Source organism: Pygoscelis adeliae, unplaced genomic scaffold (genome assembly GCF_000699105.1).
Source record: "Pygoscelis adeliae isolate BGI_AS28 unplaced genomic scaffold, ASM69910v1 Scaffold26, whole genome shotgun sequence".
NCBI classification, from domain to species: domain Eukaryota; kingdom Metazoa; phylum Chordata; class Aves; order Sphenisciformes; family Spheniscidae; genus Pygoscelis; species Pygoscelis adeliae.
This window is the reverse complement of record NW_008825104.1, coordinates 1,304,170-1,309,087: the sequence shown is the minus strand read 5'-3', so window position 1 is coordinate 1,309,087 and position 4,918 is coordinate 1,304,170.

Below are 4,918 nucleotides of genomic sequence, written 5' to 3'. Positions count from 1 at the left end.
GCTGAACCTTATGCTGTGATAAGGTATAGGAATGAATGTTTAAATGTTTTTTCTGTAATTCTTAAGGATTTAAACAAGAAAAAGTGATTATTTTCCTCCTGAATGGATTGCAGTCCAAACAGGATAGCTTTTATGACAAAATCAGACTAGACTGGGGTCCTTGTGACAGGAATTGGTCCTACATTTTAGAGATTATCATTCCTTTGCCAAAGTTTGCTATTTGCTTGCAAAGTTTTCTGAAGATTTAAATGCCAAAGCTGCTACAATGACTTCTCAGGAGAGCTGCTTACCATCCCAGACCATTCTGCTCAGATGTTCTTGCTGTTCACCCACAGAAGCATTAACTTTTTCCGCTGGGAGGGAGCCCAAGAGGTGTGAAGGTGCTGCAACTCGTGACAGGAATAATTTTCCTACTGACTTGTCTGGGGGCAGTCCTGGATACTGAATCCAAAAGAATGGTAAAGGAGAAGGCAGCTGAACTCATTTAAAGGGCAGCTGACCAGACTAAAGTATTCCACACTACCCATGAGAAAATTATTTCGGCAACTGAGCTGCTGCCTGCTTCTGCCTCTGAAGACCTTCGCTTCCATCACACACTATGGGCTGAATTGTTACCTGTTGCCAGATTTTAGCTGGTTCAGGGAAAAACATGAAGCCAAATCAGGGACCTGGTTATAATTCCCTGAATTATATTTCTCAGTAGACAATCCTGATGCTGCAGTCAGTCTCTGGGACTGCTTTGATGTGTCAGCTGAGGAGAATAGCCTACAGTATCTCCTGACCCCACTCCTCCTATCATCTCATTGGCATTAATGTAGGGACATGGCAGAGGAATATCCTCTTGCGGGGCTCTCACAGAGGGCGAGAGGCTGACTCATCCTTCAGAAGCTGCTTCTCAGAACCCATTTCACTTAGAAATACACTACACACATCATATGCTAACAAATAATTCAAGAACACTTCAATGGTTTCCACCTGTGGCTTGAAGAGAGTGACTGATGGTGGAGAGTAGAACAGAGAAGAAAAAGGGGATGTGGATTTTGTAAGTGTCCTGTCAGGGATGATGGATGCTGCAAGAACATTTTGCCTTTTATTGCACATACTTATCTGACGGTTCTGCTTTTTGTTGCAGAGTGCGCTGAAAAGTGAAGTCTTGCGTGTAACTCTAAAAGCTGCCTTTTTTCTTAATGCCGCCTATATTTTGTCTGCAGGCAAGGGTCTACTGCCCAGCAAAAGGGAACTGACTATTGTTTTTCTTCAGAAGAAACTGCATGCAGTTTTAGTAGTTACAACAGCAGGGGGACTGATTGCATTCACTAGAGTCAAACATAAATGAACAGTGTCTAAGGACTGATTCTAGGCTGCAAAGATTGTCTGTGAAAGAACTCCTCTTTCCAGCCTCGACAGTGACATTGTCCCAGGTGAAGGAAAGCAAGCACCCTGTTAACCAAAAATCTGACTTTTTTTTTTTTTTTTCCCCAGCAGAATTGATATTTAAAAGTTGGGAGGCATTTGTCTTAGACTCTGACTTCTTTTTCAGTTATTTCCATGCATACACTAAAAAACCAATAATCTTTGAAGGGCAAACACCTCCATCAGAGGTAGGAGAAAAGTATATGAGGCTATTATCTTGTCACAGTGTTAAACGGGACAGCTTCTTGGCATTCTGGAAAAGAGGAGTTGACAAAGAGCTATGGTGTGGCATACTGTTCTGTGGGACTGAATCTGATATTCTGAAGTGTGAGGTTATGGTTTGTATGCTAATGGGAACCTGGATGAGGAAACCATTCATTCTTCAATGAGATCATATTCCCCTGTTCCTCATATACCTTACAGAGGAGATATGTGGGCAAATAAATTGCTACTAGTAGATGTGCATTTTTTGTTCAAGGCTTCTGTGTTCCTGAGTTTGGATGGAGATTTTTTATTATAATTACAATTATATATAAAACATTGTGCAAAGAGAATTTGCCACTGTTCCTACTCCTCTATGGTGTCTCTCTGAAAGCCTATGCTCTGTACCTAGAGCTACTCCTTGAAAAGATGAGAAATAGAATTGTAATTAAAAATAAGAAGTAAAATATTGCTTGGCTATGAAAAAAGTATCAGGTCTGTTGTATTTCATCTGTGGCCAGGATAAGACTCCCTTGGGATTACTCCAGTCCTCAAAATACAGTTTTCTTATCGTATTCAAGACAACTTACTAGATTCCTTGTTAAATGGAGAGATTGAATTTCATTGGGATTCTCAGTCTACCCTGACCTTTTTAAGTAAACCATAATAAAAAGCACAAGAAGAATCTGATACCATAAGGGTATGCCATATTTGGGCCAGCAGGTGATATTCTTTGATATTTGTGGTGACCATCAATCTGCCATTTCTCTGCATTGTATACGCTAATATCAGGGACGTTAGACAAACCAAACCAATCCCAAAGTCTCTGAATTGTTTGTAAAATTTCATACCTCTTTTGCTTTTTTTTTGTCCAACAAAGAATAATTCTTTTCTTTCAAAGATCAAAGGCTGATACCCAATGTGGGTCTGGCACAAAAATCTACGTGTCCTCAAACTGTTAAATATCTATTTGCTGCTATTCAACTGCCAGACATAATCAGTTAGATATTCTTACAGACTTTGATGGCTGTGGAAGATGTTCGTGACAATGATATCTCTTCCAGATTATGACTAGGTTGTTATATGACATGATTTCATAGGTTTATTTTGGGCTTTGTCCTGCTTGTGCTGAAGTCTGTTATAGTTCTGGCATGGATTTTAATAAAAGCAAGACTGGCCATTCTTTGTATTTCATGACAAGGCTAAAAAACAAAAGCATTTCTAAAGGCAGAGACCAAAGCATTTAATGGTAAATGATAGCAGATTCATCACCAGGTTAGACACTTGAAATATGGCAGTCCACTTTGAAAAGTTACAAACCCCATTGACTACCATCATTCTCTGCAGAGGATCTATTGCATCTGCCTGTCAGTTTGCATGTAACTTGAATCTCTTGACACAAGGAAAAGGTAAAATAAAACGCTGTGTAAAAATCACTGTGGACTTGCAATGTACCCAAATATGATACTCCAGTTCAAAGAATGGTGTTTGAACCAGACTACAGTTACTGACAAACATGTTATTAATGACAGCCATCAAATGCTTTTGATTAAAGAGAGAAATCCTGTAGCACTAGAGAAGGCCATTTCTCTTTTTTTCCTTATGCTATAGTGGAGGTACTTAGAGAAAGGTGAACTGCTTTTTAAAAAGATTAATTACACCTGCACTATATTTTTATCCTCTTTGGACATCGAGAAAAAAGAGAAGCTGACTTGTCTTGATAGTATTTTATCTATAAATGACACAGAAAGAAACTCCTTAGTTACAGGAGCTAAGTGAATAATATATAATGCTGCATGAAGCATTACACTGAGAATCCCAGCTATGTTCCAGACATTTTTAGGACAATTTAAGAAAAAAGAAAAAAAAGAAGATTTGGCCCTGTTTGTCTTAACTAGAAGCATTTTTTGAATGCATTCAGATAAGAATGTAATGGGACAATGTTCCATAGACCCCAGACATTAGTGCCAGCTTTTCAAAGGTATTTAGACATCTTAGGAGATAGATAGATGCTTCTGAACTTTTCAGATACACCAAGACAAATTAGAAGCTGAAGACCTAGGCTAATTTAATGCCAGATATCTATCCTGCTTAGACTTGTTTGAAAATCCCAGTGAGTCTGCAGTCACATGCTTAGATCCCTAGACACATTTATGAGACTGTCCCAGTCTCATGCAAACCTGGCCCAGAGCTCATGCAAAATTGGATGTTCACAGTGGTGTGCATCATTCTGTATGCCCTTGAGCATGGTGTCTTCTTTCATCCTGTGGCTATTAAGTTCAGCTCAGATTTTATGTGTTGATGGTGGCCTGACCCTTTTGCATGTCACCCTGTGTCCTCTGGTGTTTTGAATCCATGATGCTGGATCTAGTCCTTGCTAGCTCACGTGTTCTGGGTTTTCACCTTCAGTCCTCTAGCTGGATGTCTCTCTCGGCATATGCCTTGATATGTGAAATTCATTCTCCTCAGCCAGCAGGCAAGTCAGAGCTCAGTGGAGGACATCAGTTATGAGGAGAAACTTAAGGGGAGAGGGTTTGACTTATGCAGACCTGCTGAAGGCAGATCTGGCATTGAACCTACTGTGCGTGTGTGGTTGGTTTGTAAGTGTTGGTGTGGCTGAGGTCCTCCAAGGGCGTAAGGCTGTGATGCATAAACAGATAAACTGTACATATGCTGCAGCCTCTGGACAGAAACTTCCATTATTGTGGCTTGGAAAGTGGCTGGATTGCCAGTGATAAGACAGACCATGGGCTGAAACTCCCCACACTGCTGGGGGTGGTAAGGTAGAGATGAAGGTCATGCCCCTGTTCTCCTCTAGCCTGTAATCAGGCAGATAAAAATCAAACTGCATCATACACAATAAAGATGCCAGTCATGCATGAAGAGCCATAATTACAGACCTCTTTGCCTGCAGAGAATTCAGTCATATTTTTATTCTTCCAAAATGATCCTGGCAGAGGATTGGCATGTCAGAGAAGAAACGAATGTCACCTTTTCTTGTAGCTGCTGGTTGCAGTGGCAGAACGCTAGAGATGAATATAGTCGGTGAAGTTGTTTTTTCCATATGAAGTAGAGTGTTGTTTCTTGAGTTACACTTCCTTGGCCGAGTCAAGCATTTCCTGCGAGGACTGGACGTATTCATGCCCAGGCCTTGATCTTGCAATCTGATCTAACTGGGGGAGTTACGTCTTATGTAAAGATGAAAAGCCCTCAGAGGATCTCTGCCTAGGTGAAATGGTCTGCCAGGCTAGAACTGATTGCAGAACTGGAACCAGCAGCTGAAAACTCAAACTGACCCAGAATA